The 26,392-nt window shown below is 41.3% G+C and overlaps 21 pseudogenes; all 21 read left to right on the forward strand.

The window, feature by feature from the left end:
- Positions 1–695: 695 nt before the first annotated feature.
- LOC148268511 (5S ribosomal RNA) lies at positions 696–814 on the forward strand (annotated as a pseudogene).
- Positions 815–1,614: 800 nt separating this feature from the next.
- LOC148268512 (5S ribosomal RNA) lies at positions 1,615–1,733 on the forward strand (annotated as a pseudogene).
- An 808-nt stretch (positions 1,734–2,541) lies between these two features.
- LOC148268513 (5S ribosomal RNA) lies at positions 2,542–2,660 on the forward strand (annotated as a pseudogene).
- A 1,238-nt stretch (positions 2,661–3,898) lies between these two features.
- Positions 3,899–4,017, forward strand: LOC148268514 (5S ribosomal RNA; annotated as a pseudogene).
- A 3,154-nt stretch (positions 4,018–7,171) lies between these two features.
- LOC148268515 (5S ribosomal RNA) lies at positions 7,172–7,290 on the forward strand (annotated as a pseudogene).
- Positions 7,291–8,499: 1,209 nt separating this feature from the next.
- Positions 8,500–8,618, forward strand: LOC148268516 (5S ribosomal RNA; annotated as a pseudogene).
- A 348-nt stretch (positions 8,619–8,966) lies between these two features.
- On the forward strand, positions 8,967–9,084 carry LOC148268517 (5S ribosomal RNA; annotated as a pseudogene).
- A 2,025-nt stretch (positions 9,085–11,109) lies between these two features.
- Positions 11,110–11,228, forward strand: LOC148268518 (5S ribosomal RNA; annotated as a pseudogene).
- A 1,481-nt stretch (positions 11,229–12,709) lies between these two features.
- LOC148268519 (5S ribosomal RNA) lies at positions 12,710–12,828 on the forward strand (annotated as a pseudogene).
- Positions 12,829–13,034: 206 nt separating this feature from the next.
- LOC148268520 (5S ribosomal RNA) lies at positions 13,035–13,153 on the forward strand (annotated as a pseudogene).
- Positions 13,154–13,683: 530 nt separating this feature from the next.
- On the forward strand, positions 13,684–13,802 carry LOC148268521 (5S ribosomal RNA; annotated as a pseudogene).
- Positions 13,803–14,008: 206 nt separating this feature from the next.
- Positions 14,009–14,127, forward strand: LOC148268522 (5S ribosomal RNA; annotated as a pseudogene).
- A 527-nt stretch (positions 14,128–14,654) lies between these two features.
- Positions 14,655–14,773, forward strand: LOC148268523 (5S ribosomal RNA; annotated as a pseudogene).
- Positions 14,774–15,952: 1,179 nt separating this feature from the next.
- On the forward strand, positions 15,953–16,071 carry LOC148268524 (5S ribosomal RNA; annotated as a pseudogene).
- Positions 16,072–16,274: 203 nt separating this feature from the next.
- On the forward strand, positions 16,275–16,393 carry LOC148268525 (5S ribosomal RNA; annotated as a pseudogene).
- A 1,184-nt stretch (positions 16,394–17,577) lies between these two features.
- LOC148268526 (5S ribosomal RNA) lies at positions 17,578–17,695 on the forward strand (annotated as a pseudogene).
- Positions 17,696–18,944: 1,249 nt separating this feature from the next.
- Positions 18,945–19,062, forward strand: LOC148268527 (5S ribosomal RNA; annotated as a pseudogene).
- Positions 19,063–19,857: 795 nt separating this feature from the next.
- Positions 19,858–19,975, forward strand: LOC148268528 (5S ribosomal RNA; annotated as a pseudogene).
- A 348-nt stretch (positions 19,976–20,323) lies between these two features.
- LOC148268529 (5S ribosomal RNA) lies at positions 20,324–20,441 on the forward strand (annotated as a pseudogene).
- A 348-nt stretch (positions 20,442–20,789) lies between these two features.
- On the forward strand, positions 20,790–20,908 carry LOC148268530 (5S ribosomal RNA; annotated as a pseudogene).
- A 343-nt stretch (positions 20,909–21,251) lies between these two features.
- Positions 21,252–21,370, forward strand: LOC148268531 (5S ribosomal RNA; annotated as a pseudogene).
- The last annotated feature ends 5,022 nt before the right edge of the window (positions 21,371–26,392 follow it).

The following is a 26,392-nucleotide window of genomic DNA, read 5'->3' on the forward strand; positions in this document are numbered from 1 at the left end:
TTTACGCATTTAATTAAAGCCTATCATGTAATAAGAGTGTAATTACGAGTATCTTAGATAGTAGAACAACAAAAAAAAGGTGTGGCGAACGATCCGTTCATATGGACATGAATCGACGCATCGGGGCATTTAGCTTGATATTAGAACTAGAAGAAGAGGTGAGGTGCGCACACAGCGAAACAAATGATAGGAGGGGAGAGGGAAGATGAAGGGCTATATGTATGTGCCGTGCAAACTAGAACATGTGCGATCACACCAGCACTAGTTCCTTGGATCCCATCAGAACTCCGCAGTTAATCATGCTTTAGCGAGAGTAGAATTAGGATGGGTGACCTCTTGGAAAGTTCTCGTGTTGCACCCTTCTTTTTGCAGACGGAGCGTTAAACGTTACGCGGGACCGGAGCGATAGTCCACCGGGTCATTTACCGGCGTGAGTCTTGGCACCATGGCATTTTACTTAATATTTTTTGTGCATTCATTTATAATCCACCACGTGATAAGAGTGTCATTACGAGCAGCTTAGATAGTAGAATAAAAAAAATGAGGTGTAGCGGACGGTCCATGCATCTGGGCACAAGTCGAGCCGCCGGAGCATTTTGCTTGATATTAGAATTAGAAGTGCGCATAGCGAAACAAATGACGGGAGGGGGGAGGGAAGGAAAAAGGGTGTGTCTATTTATAGCGGGAAATGGAACGAGTACGATCATACCAGCACTAATTCACCGGATCTCATCAGAACTCCGCAGTTAAGCATTTCTGGGCAAGAGTAGTACTAGGATGGGTGACCTCCTAGGAAGTCCTCATGTTGCACCCTTCTTTTCGCAGATGGGGCATTAAATGTTACGCGAGACCAGAGCGACAATCTGCCAGTTCATTCGCAAATTTGAGTCACGGTGTCAGGATATTTTGCTTAATATTTTTTGTGTATTCTATTAAGAGTGTTATTACGAGTATCTTACATAGTAGAACAACAAAAACAGAAGTGTGCGGGCCATCCGTTCATATGGGCAGGAGTCGAGACGCCAGGGCATTTTGCTTGATATTAAAACTAGAAGTACAGGTGAGGTGTGCGCGCACAACGAAACAAATGATGGGAGGGGGAAGGGAAGGAGAAGGGGCACATGCACTTGTAGTGTAAAATGGTACAGGTTCAATAATACCAGCACTAATGCCCTGATTCCCATAAGAACTCTGTAGTTAAGTGTCCTTGGGTGAGAGTAGTACTAAGATGGTTGACCTCTTGAAAAGTCCTCGTGTTGCACCTATTTTTATACACATAAGAAAATAAATGTTACACGTGACCAGACCACGGTCTACCGATTCATTCGCAAGCGCGAGTCGCAGTGTCAGGGCATTTTGTTGAATAATTTTTGTACATTCATTTATAGTCCACCACGTTATAAGAGTGTCTTTACCACCATTTTATATAGTAGAACAATAAAAAATGAGGTGCGGCAGGTAGTCCGTTCATCTAGGCATGAGTCGAGCTGCCAGGGCATTTCGCTTGATATTAAAATTAGAAGCAGAGGTGCGGGGTGCGCGCACAACGAAAAAAATGACTGGAGGGGGGAGGGAAGGAGAAGAGGTAGATCTACTTGCAGCGCAAAGTAGAACAGGTTCCATCATACCAAAACTAATTCACCGGATCCCATCAGAACTCCACAGTTAAGCGTTTTTGTGCGAGAGTAGTACTAGGATGGGTGACCTCCTGGGAAGTCCTCGTGTTGCACCCTTCTTTTTGCAGACGGGGCATTAAACGTTACGCAGGACCAGAGGTTGGTCCGCCGGTTCATTCACAAATGTGAGTCATGACACTGGAGTATTTTGCTTAATATTTTTTGCGCATTCAATTAAAGATCATCATATGATAAGAGTATTATTATGAGTATCTGACATAGTAGAACAACAAAAACAAAGGTGCATCGGGTGATCCGTTTATATGGACATGAGTCGAGGCGTCAGGGCATTTTCCTTGATATTAGAACTAGAAGAAGAGGTGAGGTGCGCGCGTACAATGAAAAAAATGACAGGAGAGGGGAGGGAAGGAGAAGGGGCACATGCATTTGTAGTGGGGAATGGGACGGGTGCGATAAGACCAGCATTAATGCACCGAATCCCATAGGAACTCTGTAGTTAAGTGTCCTTTGGTGAGAGTAGTTCTAAGATTGTTGACCTCTTGGAAAGTCCTCGTGTTGCACCTGTTTTTTTGCACACGAGGCAATAATCATTACGCGCGAAAACCGTCGGTTCATTCGTAAATGTGAGTCGCGGTGTCAGGACATTTTGGTTAATATTTTTCGTGCATTCATTTAAAGTCCACCACATTATAAGAGTCTCATTACGAGCTTCTTACATTATAGAACAACAGAAAATGAGGTGCGGCGGACGGTCATTTCATCTGGGCATGAGTCGAGCCGCTGGCACATTTAGTTTGATATTATAATTATAAGCAGAGGTGCGGGGTGCGCGCACAGTTAAAAAAATGACGGGAGGGTGGAGGGAAAGAGAATGGGTATATGTATTTGTGGTGCGAAATAGAACTGGTGCGATCATACCAGCACCAATTCACCGGATTCCATCGGAACTCCGTTGTTAAGCATTTTTGGGTAAGAGTAGTACTATGATGGGTGACCTCTTGGGAAGTCCTTGGGTTGCACCCTTCTTTTTACAAACGGGGCATTAAACGTTACGCGGGACCAGAGCGACAGTCCGCCGGTTGATTCGCAAACGTGAGTCACGGCGTCAGGGCGTTTTACTTAATATTTCTCGTGCATTTAATTAAAGCCCATCACGAACACGAGTACTATTACGAGTATCTTACATAATAGAACAACGAAAACAGAGGTGTGACAGGTGATCTGTTCAAATGGGAATGAGTCGATGCACCTGGGCATTTCAGTTGATATTAGAACTAGAAGTAAATGTGAGGTGTACGCGCACAGTGAAAAAAATGGCGGGAGGGGAGAGGGAAGTAGAAGGGGGTATATGTATTCGCGGTGCGAACTAGAACAATTTTGATCATACTAGTAATAATTCACCAGATCTCATCAGAACTCCGCAGTTAAGCGTGCTTGGGCGAGAGTAGTACTAGGATGGGTGACCTCCTTGAAAGTCCACGTGTTGCACCCTTATTTTTGTAGGCGGGGCGTTAAACGTTACGTAGGACCGCAGCGACGGTCCGTTGGTTCATTCACAAAGGTGAGTCACGGCATCGGGGCATTTTGCTTAATATTTTTTGTGTATTCAATTAAACCCCATCACTTGATAATAATGTTATTACGAGTATCTTGCCTAGTAGAAAAACGAAAATAGAGGTGCGGCGTGTGATCCATTCATATGGGCATGAGTCGAGGCGCCGGGGCATTTCGCTTGATATTAGAACTAGAAACAGAGGTGAGGGGCACATGCATTCGTAGCATAGAATGGGACGGGTGCGATCAGACCAACACTAATGCACCGAATCCCATAAGAACTTTGCAGTTAAATGTCCTTTGGTGAGAGTAGTACTAAGATGGTTGACCTCTTGGAAAGTCTTCGTGTTGCACCTGTTTTTTTGCACACAAGGAAATAAACGTTATGCGTGATTGGAACTAAGGTCTATCGGTTCATTCGCAAACGTGATTCGTGGCATCAAGGCATTTTGGTTAATATTTTTTGTGCATTCATTTATAGTCCACCACGTTATAAGAGTCTCATTTCGAGCATCTTACATAGTAGAACAACGAAAAATGAGATGCAACGAGCAGTTCGTTCATCTGGGCATGAGTCGAGCCATTAGAGAATTTCACTTGATATTAGAATTAGAAGTAGAGGTACGGGGTTCGCGCACATCAAAAAAAATGACAGGAGGGGGGAGGGAAGGAGAATGGTTATATGTATTTGCAGCGCGAAATGGAACAAATGCAATCATACCAGCACTAATTCACCGGATCCCATCAGAACTCTGCAGTTAAGCATTTTTGGGCGAAAGTAGTACTAGGATGGGTGACCTCTTTGGAAGTCCTCGTGTTGCACCCTTCTTTTTGCAGACGGGGCGTTAAACGTTACACAGGATCAGAGCGATGGTTCCCCGGTTCATTTGCAAACGTGAGTCACAGCGTCGGAGCATTTTTCTTAATATTTTTCGTGCATTCAATTAAAGCTCATAACGTGATAATAGTACTATTAAGAGTATCTTACATAGTAGAACAACGAAAACAGAGGTGCGGCGGGTGATCCATTCATATGGGCATGAGTCAAGGCGCTGGGCATTTCACTTGATATTAGAACTAGAAGCAGAGGTGAGGTGTTTGCATACAACAAAAAAAATGATGGGAGGGGGGAGGGAAGGAGAAGGGGCACAAGCATTTGTAGCACGGATTGGGACGGGTGCGATCAAACCAGCACTAATGCACCAAATCTCATAAGAACTTTGCAGTTAAGTGTCCTTTGGTGAGAGTAGTACTAAGATGGTTGACCTCTTGGAAAGTCCTCTTGTTGCACTTATTTTTTTGCACATGAGGCAATAAACGTTACGCCCGATGGCAACAACGGTCCGTCGGTTCATTCGCAAACGTGAATAGTAGCGTTAGGACATTTTGCTTAATATTTTTTGTGCATTCATTTATAGTCCACCACGTTATAAGCGTCTCATTACGAGAATCTTACATTGTAGAACAACAAAAAATCAGGTGCAACAGGTGGTCCGTCCATCTGGGTGTGAGTCAAGCTGCCGGGGCATTTCGCTTGATATTAGAATTAGAAACAGAGGTGCGAGGTTCGCGCATAGTGAAAAAAATGATGGGAGGAAGGAGAAGGGGTATATATATTTGCAGTGCGAAATGTTACAGATGTGATCATATCAGCACTAATTCACCGGATCCCATCAAAACTCCGCAGTTAAGCATATTTGGACGAGAATAGTACTAAGATTGGTGACCTCTTTGGAAGTTCTCGTGTTGAACCATTCTTTTTGTAGACGAGGCGTTAAACGTTTCACGGGACCGGAGCGACGGTCCGCCGGTTCATTAATAAACATGAGCCACAACGCTGAGGCATTTTGCTTAATATTTTTTGCGCATTCAATTAAAGCCCATCACGTGATAAGGGTGTCGTTGCGAGTATCTTAAATAGTAGAATAACAAAAAACTAAGTGCTGCGGGCGTTCCGTTCATATGGACATGAGTCGAGGTACCGGGGCATTTCGCTTGATATTAGAACTAGAAGCAGAGGTGAGGTGTGCGTACAACGAAACAAATGATAGGAGGGGAGATTGACAGAGAAAAGGTATATGTATTTACGACACAAACCAAAACGTGTGCGATCATACCAGTACTAGTTCACTGGATCCTATAAGAACTACGCAGTTTCACGTACTTTGGCAAGAGTAGTACTAGGATGGGTGACCTCCTGGGAAGTCCTCGTGTTGCACCATTCTTTTTGCAGACATGGCGTTAAACGTTACGAAGGACCGGAGCGACGGTCCACCAGTTCATTCACAAACGTGAGTCACGGCTCTGATGCATTTTTTTTAATATTTTTTGCGCATTCGATTAAAGCCCATCACGTGATAAGAGTGTCTTTGTGTGCTTCTTACATAGTAGAACAATAAAAAATGAGGTGCGACTAGTGTTTCGTTCATATGGGAATAAGTCGAGGTGCTGGGGTATTTCGCTTGAGATTAGAATTAGAAGCAGAGGTGAAGTGCGCGAACAGCGAAACAAATGGCAGGAGGGGAGAGGGAAGGAGAAGGGATATAGGTATTTGGGGCACAAACTAGAGTGGCTGCGATCATACTAGCATTAGTTCATCTGATCCAATTAGAACTCTGCAATTAAGCGTGCTTGTGTGAGAATTGTTCTAGGATGGGTGACCTTTTGGGAAGTGCTCGTGTTGAACCCTTCCTTTTGCAGACAGGGCGTTAAGCATTACGCGGGACCGGAGCAACAGTCTACCGGTTCATTCGCAAATGTGAGTCACAGCGCCAGGGTATTTTGTTTAATATTTTTTGTGCCTTCAATTAAAGCCCATCATGTGATAAGAGTGTTATTACAAGTATCTTACATAGTAAAATAATGAAAATAGAGATGCGGCGTGTGATCCGTTCATATAGGCATGAGTCAAAGCGCCGGGACATTTTGCTTGATATTAGAATAAGAAACAGAGGTGAGGTCTGTGCTTATAGTGAAACAAATGACGGGAGGGGGGAGGGAAGGAGAAGGGGCACATGCATTTGTAACGCGGAATGGGACGGGTGCGATCAGACCAGCACTAATGCACCGAATCCTATAAGAACTCTGCAGTTAAGTGTCCCTTGGTGAGAGTAGTACTAAGATGGTTGACCTCTTGGTAAGTCCTCGTGTTGCACCTGTTTTTTTGCACACGTGGCAATAAACATTACACGCGACCAAAACCATGATCTGTCAGTTCTTTCGCAAACATGATTCGTGGCGTCATAAAATTTTGCTTAAATAATTTTCGTGCATTCATTTATAGTCCACAACATTATAAGACTCTCATTATGAGCATCTTACATAGTAGAACAACGAAAAATGAGGTGCGGCGGGCGGACCGTTAATCTAAGCGTGAGTCAAGCCGCCGAGGCATTTTGCTTGATATTAGAATTAGAAGAAAAGGTACAGGGTGCATGCATAGCAAAAAAAATGACGGGAAGGGGGAGGGAAGGAGAAGGGGTGTATATGTATTTGCAGCGCAAAATAGAATGGATGTGATCATACCAGTACTAATTCACTGGATCCCACCAGAACTCTGCAGTTAAGCATTTTTCGGTGAGAGTAGTACTAGAATGGATGACCTCCTAGGAAATTATCGTGATGCACCCTTCTTTTTGTTGACAAGACACTAAACGTTACGCGAGATCGGAGCAACGGTCTGCCGACTTATTTGCAAACGTGAGTCACGGTGACGGGGCATTTTTCTTAATATTTTTTGTGCATTCAATTAAAGCTCATCACGTGGTAAGAGTCTTATTACGAGTATCTTACATAGTAAAACAATGAAAACAGAGGTATAGTGGGCAATCTGTTCATATGGGCAAGAGTCGAGGCGCCGGGGTATTTCGCTCGATATTAGAACTACAAGCAGAGGTGAGGTGTGCACGCAAAGTGAAACAAATGACGGGAGGGGGGAGGGAAGAAAAAGGGGTATATGTATTTATGGCGCAGAATTGAATGGGTGCGATCATACCAGCACTAATTCATCGAATCCTATTAGAACTCCATGGTTAAGCATGCTTGGACGAGAGTAGTACTAAGATGGGTGACCTCTTGGGAAGTCCCCGTGTTGTACCCTTCTTTTTGCAGACGGGGCGCTAAATGTTTTTCAGGACCAGAACAACGGTCCGCCGGTTCATTTGCAAACATGAGTCACGGTGCTTGGACATTTTGCTTAATATTTTTTGCGCATTCAATTAAAGCCCATCACGTGATAAGAGTATCCTTGCGAGCATCTTACATAGTAGAACAACGAAAAAGGAGGTGCAGCACGATCCATTTATATGGGCATGAGTCGAGGCACCAGGGCATTTCATTTTATATTAGAATTAGATACAGAGGTGAGGTGCGCGCACAACGAATCAAATGACGGGAGAGGAGAGGGAAGAAAAAGAGATATATGTATTTGCGGCGTAAACTAAAACGGGTGCGATCATACCACCACTAGTTCACCAGTTCCCATCAGAACTACGCATTTAAGCGTGCTCGAGCAAGAGTAGTGCTGGGATTGGTGACCTGCTGGGAAGTCCTTGTGTTTTACCATTCTTTTTACAGGCGGGGTGTTAAACATTATTCGGGATTGAAGCAACGTTCCACCAGTTCATTCGCAAACGTGAGTCACAGCATCGGAGCATTTTGCTTAATATTTTTTGCGCATTTAGTTAAAGCCCATCACGTGATAAGACTACTATTAAAAGTATCTTAGATAGTAGAACGACGAAAAATGAGGTGCAGAGGTGAGGTGCGTACATAGCGAAACAAATGATGGAAGGGGACAGGGAAGGAGAAGGGTTATATGTCTTTGCGGTGCAAACTAGAACGGGTGCAATCATACCAGCTCTAGTTCACTGGATCGCATCAGAACTTCGCAATTAAGCATGCTTGGGTGAGAGTAGTACTAGGATGGGAGACCTCCTAGGAAGTCCCCGTGTTGTACCCATCTTTTTACAGACAAGGCCTTAAACGTTAAGCGAGATCGGAGCGATGGTCCACCAGTTCATTCACAAACAAGAGTCACGGCGCCGGGGCATTTTGCTTAATATTTTTTGTGCATTCAATTAAAGCCCATAACGTGATAAGAGTATCATTGCGAGTATCATACATAGTAGAATAAGGAAAAATGAGGTGCGTTGGGCGATCCGTTCATATGGGCATGAGTTGAGGCGCTGAGGCACTTTGCTTGATATTAGAACTAGAAACAGAGGTGAGGTGCGTGCATAGTAAAACAAATTATGGGAGGGGAGAGGGAATGAGAAGGGGTATATGTCTTTGCGGTGCAAATTAGAACGGGTGCGATCATACCAGCTCTAGTTCACTGGATCCTATTAGAACTTCGCAGTTAAGCGTGCTTGGGTGAGAGTAGTACTAGGATTGGTGACCTCCTAGGAAGTCCTTGTGTTGCACCATTCTTTTTGCAGATAGGGCGTTAAACATTACGCGGGACTAAAGTGACGGTCCGCCTGTCCATTAGCAAACAAGAGTCACGGCACGGGAGCTTTTTGCCTAATATTTTTTATGCATTCAATTAAAGCTCATAACATGATAAGAGTATCATTGCGAGTATCATACATTGTAAAATAATAAAAAATGAGGTGTGGCGGGTGATTCGTTCATATTAGTGTGAGTCAAGGCACCGGAGCACTTTGCTTGATATTAGAACTAGAAGCAGAGATTAAGTGCACGCACAACGAAACAAATGACAGGAGGAGAGAGGGAAGGAGAAGAGGTATATGTATTTGCAGCGCAAATAAGAACGGGTGCGATCATACCAACACTAGTTCACCAGATCCCATCATAACTCTGTAGTTAAGTGTGCTTGGGCGAGAGTAGTACTAGGATCGGTGACCTGCTGGAAGTACTTGTGTTGTACCCTTCATTTTGCAGACGGGGCCTTAAACATTATTCAGGACCGGAGTGACAGTTCGCCGGTTCATTCGCAAATATGAGTCACGGCGTCCGGACATTTTGCTTAAAATTTTTTATGTATTCAATTAAAATCCATCATGTGATAAGAGTGTTATTACGATTATCTTACATAATAAAACAATGAAAACAGAGGTGAGACGGACGATCCGTTCATATGAGCATTAGTCGAGGCGCCAGTGCATTTTACTTGATATTAGAAGTAGAAACAAACATGCAGTGTGCGCGCATAATGAAACAAATGACGAGATGGGGGAGGGAAGGAGAAGGGATATATATATATATTTAAAGCATGAATTATAATAAGTTTGATCATACCAACACTAATTCACTAGATCCCATCAAAACTCTGCAGTTAAGCATGCTTCGGTGGGAGTGGTACTAGGATGGGTGAACTCTTGGGAAGTCCTCGTGTTGTACCCTTTTTTTCGCAGACAAGGCGTTAAACATTACGTGGGACCGGAGCAACAGTCTTCCTATTTGTTCACAAACGTGAATCACGGCGCCAGGCATTTTGCTTAATATTATTCATGCATTCAATTATATCCCACCACGTGATAAGAGTGTTATTACGAGTTTCTTACGTAGTAGAAAAACGAAAATAGAGGTGCGGCGGGCGATCCGTTCATCTAGGCGTGAGTCAAGGCTGGGGCATTTGTCTTGATATTAAAACTAGAAACAGAGGTAAGGTGTGAGTGTACAGTGATACAAATGATCAAAGGTGGGAGGAAAGCTGAAGTGGCACATGCATTTGTAGCGAGGAATGGGACGGGTGCGATCAGTCCAGTGCTAATGCACTGAATCCCATAAGAACTCTACAGTTAAGAGTGTCATTACGAGCAGCTTACATAGTAGAATAATAAAAGACGAGGTGCGGTGGACGGTCCATTCATCTGCTCGTGAGTCAAGCTGTCGGAGTATTTTGATTGATATTAGAATTAGAAGCAGAGGTGCAAGGTTTGCGCACAGCAAAAAAAATAACGGGAGGGAGGAGGGAAAGAGAAGGGGTATATCTATTTGTAGCGCAAAATGGAACGAGTGCGCTCATACCAGCACTAATTCACCGGATCCCATCAGAAATTCGTAGTTAAGCATTTTTTGGGTGAGAGTAGTACTAGGATGGGTGACCTCCTGGGAAGTCCTCGAGTTGCACCCTTCTTTTTTGTAGACGAGGTGTTAAATGTTATATGGGACCGGAGCGACGATCTGCTAGTTCATTCACAAATGTGAGTCATAGCGCTGGAGTATTTTGCTTAATATATTTTTTGCATTCAATTAAAGCCCATCACGTTCTACGAGTGTTATTACGAGCATCTTACATAATAGAACAACGAAAATAAAGGTGCAGCAGGCGATCCGTTCATATGGGCATGGGTCGAGGCGCCAGGGCATTTCACATGATATTAAAAACTAGACGCAGCGGTGAGGTGTGCGCGCACAGCGAAACAAATGATGGGAGCAGGGAGGGAAGGAGAAGGGGCACATGCACTTGTAGCGCGAAATGGGATGGGTGCGATAATACCAGCATTAATGTACCGAATCCCATAAGAACTCTACAATTAAGTGTCCTTGGGCGAAAGTAGTACTAAGATGGTTGATCTCTTATAAAGTCCTCGTGTTGCACCTATTTTTGTGCAAACGAAGAAATAAATGTTACACGCGACCAGAACCACGGTCTGTCGGTTCATTCACAAACGTGAGTCGCGGCGTCAGGACATTTTGCTTAAAGTTTTTTGTGCATTCATATATAGTCCACCACGTGATAAGAGTGTCATTACGAGCATCTTACATAGTAGAACAACGAAAAATGAGGTACGGCGGGCGGTCCACATCTGGGTGTGAGTCGAGCCACCGAAGCATTTTGCTTGATATTAGAATTAGAAGCAGAGGTGCAGAGTGTGCGCGCAACAAAAAAAATTACGGGAGGGGAGAGGGATGGAGAAGGGGTATATCTATTTACAACGTGAAATGGAATGGGTGCGATCATACCAACACTAATTCACCGAATCCCATCAGAACTCCGCAGTTAAGTGTTTTTGGGCGAGAGTAATACTAGGATGGGTGACCTCTTGGGAAATTCTCGTGTTGCACCTTCTTTTTGCAGATAGGGCATTAAACATTACGCGGGACCGGAACGACGTTCTGCCGATTCGCAAACGTGAGTCACGACGTCGGGGCATTTTGCTTAATTTTTTTTGTGTATTCAATTAAAGTCAATCACATGATAAAAGTGTTATTATGAGTAATTTACATAGTAGAACAATGAAAACAGAGGCGTAGTAGGCAATCTATTCATCTGGGCGTGCCCGGGGCATTTTGCTTGATATTAAAACTAGAAACAGATGTGAGGTGTGCGTGCACAGTGACACAAATGATCGGGGGGGAAGGCGAAGGGGCAAATGAATTTGTAGCAAGGAATGAGACGGGCACGATCAATCCAGCACTAATGCACTGAATCCCATAAGAACTCTGTAGTTAAGTGTTCTTAGAATCCCACTGAATCCTCATGTTACACTCGTCTTTTTTCGGATGGAGTGTTAAATATTACGCACGATCGGAGATGCAGTCCACAGGTTCATTCGTCGGTATAAGTCTCGACGCCATGGAAATTTTTCTTAAAATTTTTCATGCATTCATTTAGAGTGTCATTACGAGCAGCTTACATAGTATAATAATAAAAAATGAGGTGCAGCAGACGGTCCGTTAATCTGGACATGAGTCGAGCCGCCGGGGTATTGATATTAGAATTAGAAGCAGAGGTGTAGGGTGCGCGCACAGCGAAAAAAATGAAGGGAGGGGGGAGGAAAAGAACAGGGGTATATCTATTTGCAGCGCGAAATGGAATTAGTGCGATCATACCAGTACTAATTTACCAGATCCCATCATAACTCCACAGTTAAGTATTTTTGGCCGAGAGTAGGTGCCATTATACCATCACTAATTCACCAGATCCCATCAGAACTCTGAAGTTAAATGTACTTGGCCGAGTGTAGTACTAGGAGAGGTAACCTCCTGGGAAGTCCTTGTGTTACACCTATTTTTTTCAGATGGGGAGTTCGACGTTACGCGCGACTGGAACTATGATCTGCTTATTTATTCGCAAATGTGAGTTAAGGCGCCAGGGTATTTTATTTGATATTAGAAAGAGAAGCAAAAGTGCAATGTGCACACACAAGGAAACAAATGACAAGATGGGGGAGGGAAGGAGAATGAATGTATGTATTTAAAGCATTGAATAAAACAGGTCCGATCATGCCAGCACTAATTCACCGGATCCCATCAGAACTCTACAGTTAAGTGTGCTTGGGCGAGAGTAGTATTAGGATGGGTGATCTCATGGGAAGTATTCATGTTGCACCAATTATTTTACAGATGGGTCGTTCGACGTTACCGCGACTAGAATTATGGTCCGCTGGTTTATTCGAAAATGTGAGTCACGGCGTCGATGCATTTTACTTAGTATTAGAACGAGAAGGAGGGTGCAGTGTGCACGCACAAGGAAGCACAAGGAAACAAATGTTGGGAGGGGGGAGGAAATGAGAAGGAATATATGTATTTGCAATGCGGAATAAAATATGTGCGATCATACCAGCGCTAATGCACTGGATCCCATCAGAACTCCGCATTTAAGTTTGCTTAGGCGAGAGTAGTACAAGGATGGGTGGCCTCCTTAGAAGTACTCGTGTTGCACCCATTTTTTTGCAGATGGGTCGCTCGACGTTACACGTGACTGGAACTATGGTCCGCTGGTTTATTCAGAAATGTGAGTCACAGCGCCGGGGTATTTTACTTAATATTAGAACGAGAAGGATAGATGGAGTGTGCATGCACAAGGAAACAAATGAGGAGAGGGGGGAGGGAAGGAGAATGAGTGTATGTATTTGCAGCGCAGAATGAAACAGGTGAAATCATACCAGCACTAATGCACCGGATCCCATCAGAACTCTACAGTTAAGTATGCTTGGGCGAGAGTGGTACTAGGATGGGTGACCTCCTGGGAAGTCTTCGTGTTGCAACTATTTTTTTGCAGATGGGTCGTTCGACGTTACATGCGACTGGAACTATGGTGCGCTGGTTTATTCGCAAATGTGAGCCACAGCATCGGGATATTTTACTTGATATTAAAACGAGAAAGAGAGGTGTAGTGTGCACGCACAAGGAAACAAATGACGGGAGGGGGATGTGAAGGAGAAGGGGTGTATTTATTTGCAGCGAGGAATGAAAAAGGTGCCATTATACCATCACTAATTCACCGGATCTCATCACAACTCCGCAGTCAAGTGTACTTGGGTGAGAGTAGTACTAGGATGGGTGACCTCCTCGGAAGTCGTTGTGTCGCACCTTTTTTTTGTAGATGGGTCGTTCGACGTTACGCACGACAGGAACTATGATCCTCTGGTTTATTCGCAAATGTGAGTCACGACACCAGAGCTTTTTACTTGATATTAAAATAAGAAGGAGAGGTGCAGTGTGCACGCACAAGGAAATAAATGTCGACAGAGGGGAGGAAAGGAGAAGGAGTGTATAAATTCGCTGCGCGGAATGAAACTGGTGCGATCATACCAGCACTAATACACTGGATCCCTTTAGAATTCCATAGTTAAGTGTGCTTAGGCGAGAGTAGTAGTAGGATGGGTGACCTCCTAGGAAGTCCTCGTGTTGCAACAATTTTTTTATAGATGGGTCGTTCGATGTTACGTGCGACTGGAACTATGGTCCGCTGATTTATTCATAAATGTGAGTCACGGTACTGGGGCATTTTACTTGATATTAGAACGAGAAGCAGAGGTGCAGTGTGCACGCACAAAGAAACAAATGACGGGAGGGGGGAGGGAAGGAGAAGAAGTGTATGTATTTGCAGCGCGGAATGAAACAAGTGCGATCATACCAGCACTAATGCACCGGATCCCATCAGAACTCTGCAGTTAAGTGTGCTTGGGCGAGAGTAGTACTAGGATTGGTGACTTCCTGGGAAGTCCTTGTGTTGCATCCATTTTTTTACAGACGGGTCGTTCGACGTTACACACGACTGAAAATATGTTCCGCTGGTTTATTCGCAAATGTGAGTCACGGCACTGAGACATTTTACTTTATATTAGAACGAGAAGTAGAGGTGGAGTGTGCATACATAAGGAAACAAATGACGGGGGGGAGAGAAGGAGAAGAAGTGTATGTATTTGCAGCGCGGAATGAAACAGGTGCCCTTATACCATCACTAATTCACCAAATCCCATCAGAACTTCGTAGTTAAATGTGCTTGGGCGAGTGTAGTACTAGGACTGGTGACCTCCTTGGAAGCCATTGTGTTGCACTAATTATTTTCAGATGGGGCCTTCGACGTTACGCGAGATTTGAAGTATGGTCTGCTAGTTTATTCGCAAATGTGAGTCAAGGCGCCGATGTATTTTACTTGATATTAGACCAAGAATGAGAGGGTCAGTGTGCACGCACAAGGAAATAAATGATGGGAGTGGGAAGGGACGGAGAAGGAGTGTATGTATTTGCAGCGTAGATTGGAAGAAGTGCGATCATACTAGCACTAATGCACCAGATCCCATCAGAACTCTGCAGTTAAATGTGCTTGGGCGAGAGTAGTTCTAGGATGGGTGACCTCTTGGGAAGTCCTCGTGTTGCACCTATTTTTTTGCAGATGGATCGTTCAACATTACGCGCGACTAGAACTATGGTCCGCTGGTTTATTCGCAAATGTGAGTCACGGCGCTGAAGCATTTTACTTGATATTAGAACGAGATGGAGAGGTGCTGTGTGCACGCACAAGTAAACAAATGACGAGAGGGTGGAGGGAAGGAGAAGGTGTGTATATATTTGCAGCGCGGAATAAAACAGGTGCGATCATACCAGTACTAATGCATCGAATCCCATCAGAACTCTGCAGTTATGTGTGTTTGGGCGAGAGTAGTTGTAGGATGGGTGAGCTCCTGGAAAGTACTCGTATTGCAACCATTTTTTTGCAGATGGGTCATTCGACATTACGAGCGACTGGAACTATGGTCTGCTGGTTTATTCGCAAATATGAGTCACGGTACTGAGGCATTTTACTTGATATTAGACCAAGAAGGAGAGGTGCGGTATGCACGCATAAGGAAACAAATGATGGGAGGGGGGAGGGAAGGAGAAGTGGTGTATGTATTTGCAGCACGGAATGAAATAGGGGCGTTCATGCCAGCACTAATGCATTGGATCCCATCAGAACTACTCATTAAAGTGTGCTTGGGCAAGAGTAGTACTAGGATGGGTGACCTCCTTAGAAGTACTCGTGTTGCACCAATTTTTTTGCAGATGGGTTGCTCGACGTTATGCGCGATTGGAACTATAGTCTGCTGGTTTATTCACAAATGTGAGTCACGGCACCGGGCATTTTACTTGATATTAGAAGGAGAAGGAGATGTGCAGTGTGCACGCACAAAGAAACAAATGACAGGAGGGGGGAGGGAAGGAGAAGAAGTGTATGTATTTACAGCGCAGAATGAAATAAGTGCCATTATACCATCACTAATTCACCGGATCCCATCAGAACTCCACAGTTAAATGTGCTTAGGCGAGTGTAGTACCAGGAGTGGTGACCTCCTGGGAAGTCCTCGTGTTGCACCTATTTTTTTCAGATGGGGCGTTCGACGTTACGCGCGACTAAAAATATAGTCCGCTGGTTTATTCGCAAATATGAGTCAAGGTGCTGGGGTATTTTACTTGATATTAGAAGGAGAAGCAGAGGTACAGTGTGCGCGGACAAGGAAACAAATAACGGGAGGGGGGAGAGAAGGAGAAAGAGTGTATGTATTTACAGCGCGAAATGAAATAGGTGCGATCATGCCAGCACTAATTCACTGGATCCCATCAGAACTCCGCAGTTAAGTGTGCTTGGGCAAGAGTAGTATTAGAATGGGTGACCTCTTGGGAAGTATTCCTATTGCACCTATTTTTTATAGATGAGTCATTCGACGTTACGCGCGACTAGAATTATGGTACGCCGGTTTATTCGCTTGTGAGTCATGGCTTCGAAGCATTTTACTTAATATTAGAACAAAAAGGAGAGGTGCAGTGTGCACGCATAAGGAAACAAATGACGGGAGGGGGGAGGGAAGACGAAGGAGTATATGTATTTGCAGCGCGGAATGAAACAGGTGCGATCATACTAGCACTAATGCACCAGATCCCATCAAAACTCTGCAGTTATGTGTGCTTGAGCGAGAGTAGTACTAGGATGGGTGACCTCCGGGGAAGTACTCGTGTTGCCCCCGTCTTTTTTTTAATATTTTTCGTACATCCATTTATAGTCCACCACATGATAATAGTGTCATTACGAGCATCGTAAATAATAGAATAAGGAAAACAAAGGTACGGCAGGCGGTCCGTTCATCTGGGAGTGAGTCGAGGCAACGGGGCATTTTGCTTTATATTATAACTAGAAGTAGAGGTACGGTGTCCACAGAGAGCGAAACAATTGATGGGAGGGGGAAGTGAAAGAGAAGGGGTATATGTATTTGAAGTGAGGAATAGGACGAGTGGGATCATATTAGCACTAATGCATCGTATCCCATCAAAATCAGTTAAGCGTGTTTGGGCGAGAGTAGTACTAGGATGAGTGACCTCCTAGGATGTGCTTGTGCTGCACCCGTCTTTTTGCAGATAGGGCATCAAAAGTTACCCGCGACCGGAGCCATAGTCCGCTGGTTCATTTATAGGCGTGAGTCGCTACGACGGGGCATTTTGCTTAATTTTTTGTGTGCACTCATTTATAGTCCACCACGTGATAAGAGAGATATTACGAGCATCTTACATAGTAAAAGAACGAAAAAAAAAGGTGTGGTGGGTGGTCCTTTAACCTGGGCATAAGTCGAGGCGCTAGGGCATTTTGCTTGATATTAGAACTAGAAACAGAGATGCAGTGTGCGCGCACAGTGAAAAAAATGATGGGAGATGGGAGGAAAGGAGAAGGGATATATGTATTTGCAATGCGGAATGGAAGGGGTGCGATCATACCAGCACTAATGCACCGGATCCCATCAATCTATGCAGTTAAGCATGCTTGGGCGATAGTAGTACTAGGATCGGTAAACTTCCTGAGAAGTCCTCTTGTTGCAGTGTCTTTTTGCAAACGGGGCATAAAACGATACATGTGATCGGAGCCACAATCCACTTGCGTGAGTCGCGTAGCCAGAAAATTTTGCTTACTATTTTTTCATGCATTTATTTTTAGTCTACCACGTGATAAGAGTGTCATTACGAGCATCTTACATAGTAGAATAAAGAAAAATGAGGTATGGCGGTCTGTCCTTTCTTCTAGCGTGAGTTGAGGTGTCAGGGCATTTCGCTTGATATTAGAACTATAAACAGAGGTGTGGTGTGCGCGCACAGCGAAAAAATTGACGGGTGGGTTGAGGGAAGGAGAAGGGATATATGTATTTACAGCGGGGAATGGAAGGGGTTCAATCATACTAGCATTAATACACTGGATCCCATCGAACTCCGTAGTTAAGCGTGCTTGGGCGAGAGTAGTACTAGGATGGGTGACCTCCTCGGAAGTTCTCTTGTTGCACCCGTCTTTTTGCAGACGGGGCGTCAAACGTTATGCGCGATCGGAGCAACAGTCCGCTAGCATGAGTAGCGACGTTGAAAAATTTTGCTTAATATTTTACGTGTACTTATTTGTACTCCACTACGTGATAAGAGTCTCATTACGAGAGTCTTACATAGTAGAACAACGAAAAAAGAGGCGCAAGGGGCCTCCGTTCTTCTGGGCGTGAGTCGAAGCGACATGGTATTTCGCTCTATATTAGAACTAGAAGCAGAGAAGTGGTATGCCCACACAGCGAAATAAATGATGGGAGGGGGGAGGGAAGGAGAAGGGCTATATGTACTTGCAGTGGGGAATGGGACAATTGCGATCATACAAACACTAATGCACAGGATCCCATCAGAACTCTGTAGTCAAGCATGCTTGGGCGAGATTAGTTCTAGGATGGGTGACCTCCTGGAAAGTCCTCGTGTTGAACCCGTCTTTTTGTAGACGAGGTGTTAAACATTAAGTGCGATCGGAGCCACAGTCTACCGGTGTGAGTCGCGGGGCCTGAAAATTTTGCTTAATATTTTTCGTGCATTCATTTATAGTCCACCACGTGATAAGAGTGTCATTACGAGTATCTTACATAGTATAACAATAAAAAATGAGGTACGGCGGGTGATCCATTCATCTGGGCGTGAGTCGAGGTGCCGTGGTATTTCACTTGATATTAGAATTAGAAACAGGGTGTGGTGTGTGCGCACAACGAAACAAATGACGAGAGGGGGGAGGGAAGGAGAAGGGGTATATGTACTTGCAGCGTGGAATTGAAAGGGTGCGATCATACCTGCACTAATGCACTGGATCGCATCGAATTTCGTAGTTAAGTTAGTTTGGGTTGGAAGTAGTACTAGGATGGGTGACCTCCTGGAAAGTTCTCATGTTCCACTCATTTTTTTTCTGACGGGACATTAAACATTATGCTCGATCAAAGCCATTGTCCTTCAGAGTGAGTCGCAACGTCAAGACATTTTTCTGAATATTTTTCGTGCATTCATTTATAGTTTGTCACGTGATAAGAGTGTCATTACGAGCATCTTACATAGTAAAATAACGAAAAATGAGGTGCATGGGGCAGTCCGTTCATTTGGGCATGAGTCGAGGCACCGGAGCATTTTGCTCTATATTAGAACTATAAGCAGAGGTGCGGTGTTCGCGCATAGCAAAACAAATAACAAGGGGGGGAGGGAGGGAGAAGGGGTATATGTATTTGTAGCGCAAAATAGAAGAGGTGCAATCATACTAGCACTAATGCACTGGATCCCATCGAACTCTGTAGTTGAGCGTGTTTTGGCGAGAGTAGTACTAGGATGGGTGATCTTTTGGGAAGTTCTCGTGTTGCGCCCGTCTTTTTACGAATGGGGTGTTAAATGTTATGCGCAATAGGAGCCATAGTCCGCCGGCATGAGTCGTGGCGCCAGAATATTTTGCTTAATATTTTTCGTGCATTTATTTATAGTCCACCACGTGATAAACGTGTCATTACGAGCATCTTACATAGTAGAATAATGAAAAATGAGGTACAACAGGCGGTCCGTTTATGTAGGCGTGAGTCGAGGTGCCCAGACATTTTGCTTGATATTAGAACTAGAAACAAAGGTGTAGTGTGCATGCATAGCGAAACAAATGATGGGAAGGGAAAGGGAAGGAGAAGGGATATATGTATTTGCAGCACGAAATGGAAGGGGGTGCGATCATACCAACACTAATGTATCGGATCCTGTCGAACTCCGTAGTTAAGAGTGCTCTGGTGAAAGCAATATTAGGATGGGTGACCTCCTGCGAAGTCCTCGTGTTTCACCCGTCTTTTTATGGACAGGGCGTTAAATGTTACGCGTGACTGGAGCGACAGTCTGCTAGTGTGAGTCGCGGTATTTGGACATTTTGCTTAATATTTTTCATGCATTCTTTTATAGTCCATCACGAGATAAGAATGTCATTACGATTATCTTACATAATAGAACAATGAAAATAGAGTTGTGGTGGGCGGTCTGTTCATCTGGGCATGAGTCGAGATGCCTTGGCATTTCGCTTGATATTAGAACTAGAAATAGAGGTGCGGTGTGCTCGCACAACAAAATAAATGATAAGAGGGGAGAGGGAAGGAGAAGTGGTATATGTATTTACAGCGCGGAATGGAAGGTGTGCGATCATACCAGCACTAATGCATCGAATCCCATCGAACTTCGTAGTTAATCGTGCTTGGGCAAGAGTAGTACTAGGATGGGTGATCTCCTAGGAAGTTCTCATGTTGCACCCTTCTTTTTTGCAGATGGGGCCTTAAATGTTACGCAGAACTAGAGCGACAGTCACCGGTTAATTCGCAAACGTGAGTCACTGCGCCAGAGCATTTTGCTTAATATTATTCGTGCATTCAATTATAGCCCACCACGTGATAAGATTATTATTACGAGCATCTTACATAGTAGAACAACAAAAAAGGAGGTGCGATGCGTGTTCCGTTCATATAGACATGAGTCGAGGCACCGGGGCATTTCGCTCGATATTAGAACTAGAAGTAGAGGTGCGTTGCGCGCATAGCGAAACAAATGACAGGAAGGGAGAGGGAAGGAAAAGGGATATATGTCTTTGCGACACAAATTAGAAGGGGTGCGATCATACCAGCACTAGTTCACGGGATCCATCAGAACTCTGCAGTTAAGCGTGCTTGGGCGAGATTAGTTCTACGATGGGTGACCTCTTGGGAAGCACTCGTGTTGCACCTTTTTTTTTGCAGAAGAGGCGTTAAATGTTACGCGGGACTGGTGCAATGGTCCGCCTGTTCATTCGCAAACGTGAGTCACGGTTCCGGGGCATTTTGCTTAATACTTTTCGTGCATTCAATTAAAGCCCATCACATCATGAGAGTGTCATGGCGAGCATCTTAAATAGTAGAACAACAAAAAATGAGGTGCGGCGGGCGATCCGTTCATATGGGCATGAGTCGAGATGCCAGGGCATTTCACTCGATATTAGATCTTGAAGTAGAGGTGAGTTGCGCACACAGCGAAACAAATGACGGGAAGGGAGAGGGAAGGAGAAGTGGTATATGTCTTTGCGGCGCAAATTAGAAGGGGTGTGATCATACCAGCACTAGTTCACCGGATCCCATCAGAACTCAGCAGTCAAGCGTGCTTGGGCGAGAGTAGTAGTAGGATGGGTGACCTCTTGGGAAGTACTCATGTTGCACCCTTCTTTTCGTAGACGGGGCATTAAATGTTACGCGGACTAGAGCGACGGTCCGACGGTTCATTCACAAATGTGAGTCACGGTGCCGGGACATTTTGCTTAATTTTTTGTGTGCATTCAATTAAAGCCCATCATGTATTGAGAGTGTCATTGCGAGCATCTTACATTGTAGAACAATGAAGAAGGAGGTGCAGCGGGTGTTTCATATAGACATGAGTCGAGGCGCCAGGGCATTTCGCTTGATATTAGAACTAGAAGCATAGGTGAGCTGTGCCCATAGCGAAATAAATGATGGGAAGGGAGAGAGAAGGGGAAGGGGTATATGTATTTGCGGCGCAAACCAAAACGATTGCGATCATACCAGCACTAGTTCACCGGATCCCATCAGAACTCCGCAGTCAAGCGTTCTTGGGCGAGAGTAGTACTAGGATGCATGACCTTCTGGGAAGTGCTCGTGTTGCAACCTTCTTTCTATAGATAGGGCATTAAATGTTATGCGGGACTGGAGCGACGGTCCGCCGGGGTATCTTGCTTAATTTTTTTGCACATTCAATTAAAACCAATCACGTGATAAGAGTGTCATTGCGAGCATCTTACATAATATAATAAAAAAAACGAGGTGCGGTGGGTGATCCGTTCATATGGGCATGAGTCGAGGCGCCGGGGCATTTCGCTTAATATTAGAACTAAAAGAAGAGATGAGGTGCGCGCACAGTGAATCAAATGACGGGAGGGGAGAGGGAAGGAGAAGGGACATATGAATTTGCGATGCAAACAAGAAAGCGTGCGATCATACCAGCACTAGTTCACCGGATCCCATCAGAACTCTGTTGTTATGCGTACTTGGGCGAGACTAGTACTAGGATGGGTTACCTCTTGGGAAGCTCTCGGCTCTCGTGTTGCATCGTTCTTTTTTCAGACTAGGCGTTAAACGTTACACGGAACCAGAGCGAAGGTCCACCGGTTCATTCAGAAACGTGAGTAACAGCACTGGGGCATTTTGTTTAATATTTTTCGCGCATTCAATTAAAGCCCATCACGTGATAAGAGTGTCTGCGAGCATATTACATAGTAGAACAACAAAAAATGAGAAGCAGTGCTAACTAGTCATTGTTTGTTCAGGTTTTGTGGTGGCCATGCATTAGATGCTCTTATCCAAAGAGCTTGTTGTTGTATGCTGGGTGATGATTAGACTTGAAAATTTTTGTTTGGAATTTGGGTTTTAGAGAAGAGAAATACAACTCTTTGGAATTAATGAGAGAAGAACTAAAGGACAATAAAAGGTATATATATATATGTATATATGTATATTCTTTTTCTATTTCAAAAATTCTTTAACAATAATGTTGCATATTGTTTAAGTAGGTATATTTATATTTGTAAAAATATATACATATAAAGTATATTTAAAAGAAGTGTGAGGTAACTTTGAATTTATTTTTTGTTTATCACAATCCTATTTTTTAGGAGAATTTTACTAAAGTCCTTAAATGAAATAAAGAATCTGATTTAGTAAAAACTAGTGATATGTTATTAACTTTCTTTTAAATATATACAGATATTATTTCTTAAAAAATAATGGTTTATTAAAGAATTGGATATTTTTCCTAATATACAAAATTCTTAAGTTCTACAAAAAGAGATCATTAAATTTTTTAAGAGATAAAAGATAAAATGATTAAATAGATTGGTAGTAAGCCACCACCAAAGAATGGTAAATGGTTAAAGATCATCTCAGCCTAAAAAATTAATTTATCCTATATAAATGGTAAAACAAGCAGAAGAAATTTTCTTAAAATTCTATTGAAGTGACTTTAAAGTCTTATCTATCATTAAAAACTATCTCTGTTGTGTAACATCTTATCACTCTTTAAAAAAAATTTCTTTTGATGTGACGACTAATATTGAACTAATACTTCTTATTATTAATTCAATCTAATATGCTTAAACTATGCTTATTGAATTTATTTATCATAGTTCATTAAAAAAATAGTAAATAAACAATTATATGTCAAATTTAAATAAACATATGATCAATATTGTTGGAAGGCTCATAAATAGATATTTGAGCTTGTCTAGAACCCTTCAAGGAATATAAAAGCTTGCAATAATAACATGCAATATTATGATCAATTTTAAGAGCATTTTTCTTAGGAGTTACAAGAACCAAATTCCCAAGTTGATTATTTTCCTCAGAAAAAATTTCACCAGCTATATTTCATGCTCATCAAACTTGTAACCGATAACTTGTTAAACTTAATCTTGTATGGATTAGGAATAAACATATCAAGTTTGTTCTTTTAGTCAAGTTCCTAGTGAGGTGTGTGAACGAAATTGAAGCCATTCAGCTACAGTAAGAATTTTATATTTATCATTACAATTAGTAATTTATCATAAAGAAAGTCATCCAAGAAAAACACATCTACAATGGAAAAGGATGTTGGTATGGATGGCACAAGGGACCGTAAGATTTTGCTAGTGCAGATCTTCTCCAAAGCTTCCTCCTTTGAACGTTATGACCTGAGATTTAGACTATATAAAATATTAACATTGAACATCTAGATTTTATATTTGTGCCTAAAGATTAAGAAGAATGGAAAAAAACTTGTTTTTTTTCTTCCTTCGAATGAATGGCGGTTAAGTGCATACCTTTGAGCTTAATCTATAATAAATAACTTGAGAGGTTGTATAGGCTTTGGAAAACCAACTTTTCATTATACTTCTTTGTTGCACCAATCAAGAAGATTGAGTTTAATTAAAGAATAATTGAATTGTGATGGGAAGATAAATGACATACGATTGAGAATAATATATAGGTCGTGGAAAATGTAAATTTTATTATACTATAACTTATAAAATCTTTGAAATTAAATGAAGAGTCTATAGCTATTTGGGAAGTGATTTCATTTTTTGAAATCTTGAACTCAAATGAAGAATCCATCACTATTTGAGATGTAATTTTATTTTATTTATGTTATATCTTACTTAATAAATATAAAATAATTAAAAACATTGGTTTGATTTATTTTATGGTAGACAACTGTATTAAAATTAACTTTTAAATTTTAATCCATGTGCTAAAGAACTTACTTGTCATTTATTTTTTTAAAAGTTAAAACAAAATTCTATTGAGATAATGATAGAAATTTATCACCATGCATAAGGTAAAAAGCTACGTTGTAAAAAAACGTCAATTGTACTTTTTAATAATGTGATTAGTTATTTTAATGTAATATCTCTACTTTAAATCATGTATTTATATACCAATATATAAAGATTAGTTAGTAATTACCCTTAGAAACATGATCTAGTTGTTAATGAAAATTTTAAAATACCCTGTAACATCCTTCTCAAACTATAGTGTAATATAAAAAGATAAGTCGATAACGATAATAATATAAAATACATGGAGAAGGTAACCAACTTTTCACGATACTTCTTCTTTCCATCAATAAAGAGGACTAATTAATTATTAAAGAACAATTATAATGTGAGAATAGAATAAATGTGCAGGGTTGATTATTTTGTGCAGACTGTGAAAAAATTAAGTCTTATTTTATATTATAATTATGAAATCTTTGAACTGAAATAAAAAATCAGAAACTATTTAAAGTAAATAAAGAATTGTGGCTATTTAAAATGTGATTTCTTAAATAAAGATCCATGACTATTTGAGACGTGATTTTATTATAATTATTAAATATTTTACTTAATTCATATAAAATATTTATGAACATTGATTTTATTAGTTCTATAGCTGCCTTCGTCAAAAGTGCATGTTGCTGTATGATGGGTGATGATTAGACTTGAAAAATTGTGTTTGGAATTCGGATTTTGGAGAAGAGAAAGAAAACTCTTTGTAATAAATGATACATTTGTTTGTTTCTTTTAAAAAATTTACTATACTTTACAATAATTTGACTACTTATTTTAATTCAATATTTTAGTTTGAATCATATATTTATATACCAATATATAAAAATTAGTAAAAACTTAATATTGAAGACATGATCTAATTGCTAATAAAAATTCTAATATACCTTTTAACAACCTACATAATGTAATATAAAACATATAAGTCGATAATGATAACATTTTAAATTCTAAACTAAAGGTTCATATGGTCACAACATTTAACAACTTGTGAGCCTTTTAAATGATTGTACAATTGTCCAGTTTGTAATATTAACTTAACTCATTATTGATCTTATAAGTTTAATTAATGTGATACATTTGTAAATTTTTTGAGTTAGCTTTAACTTATCATTGAACTCGTACAAAATTTTAAAAAATAATTATATATAAAAAAATTATTCCACCACATGGTCTATTAGAGATTAAAAATGAAAAGTTCATCCTCCTTTGAAGCTTTTCTATTAAAGTAATCAAATTTTCCTCTTCTCCGCTTAGTTCACAATCAACTTTTTTTTCCTCACATTATGTTGTCTCTTCATTTTCACCTCAATTTTTAGCAATATCTCTACTTTAAATCATGTATTTATATACCAATATATAAAGATTGGTTAGTAATTTTCCTTAAAAACATGATCTAATTGCTAATAAAATTTTTGAAATACCCTTTAATATCTTACTCAAAATATAGTGTAATATAAAAATATAAGTCAATAACGATTACAATGTAGAATACATAGAGAAGGTAACCAACTTTCCACGATACTTTTTCTTTGCATCAATTAAGAGGACTAACTATTTATTGAAGAACAATTATAATATGAGAAGAGAATAAATGTGTAGGGTTGATTATTTTGTGCAGGCTATAAAAAATGTAAGTCTTATTTTATATTGTAATTATGAAATATTTGTACTTAAGTTGTTAATAGATTTACAATGAAAGAAAACCACCCCAGCGAGGGTGATGTAAAAAAAATTATATTTTTTTAGACCAATTGCTTCATTTATTCACTTGATTTTTGTTTCTATGTAATTTATTCACTTGAATTTTTTTTCTATGTAATTTATATCAATCAAATTATATCAATATCAATAAAATCTATTTTTGTAAAATCAATTTTTTTCATTATACATTATAGAAGATGATATTCTCTAGTAGGAATAGAATACTAAATAGGAAGACTAAATAGGTATGAATAGAGCAAAAGAGGGGGGAAAGAGTAGAGAAATCTTTATACAAAGCTATATATGAGTTATCCACACCCCCATTTTTTTTATTTCATTAATTGACTTTCGTTTGATTAAGATTATGTTCCATAAAAACCCCCACCTTCTTTGAAATATCATAAACAGTTTCTATCGGTTGAGCACCCTTTTTAAGGAAATCCAAAATTGCAGGAATATTTAAATAGGTTTGATTATTTATTGGATCATAAAAACCCACTTTCCGAAGATCCCTTCCTTCTCGTCGGGATCTAACATCAATTGCAACAATTCGATAAACGGCTTTAAATACAGAATCATAAACTATTTAACGTAAATAAAAAATTGTGGCTAGTTAGAATGTTATTTCTTA

The sequence above is a fragment of the Carica papaya genome, chromosome 3 (assembly GCF_054855325.1).
Source record: "Carica papaya isolate Zhongbai chromosome 3, ASM5485532v1, whole genome shotgun sequence".
NCBI classification, from domain to species: Eukaryota; Viridiplantae; Streptophyta; class Magnoliopsida; order Brassicales; family Caricaceae; genus Carica; species Carica papaya.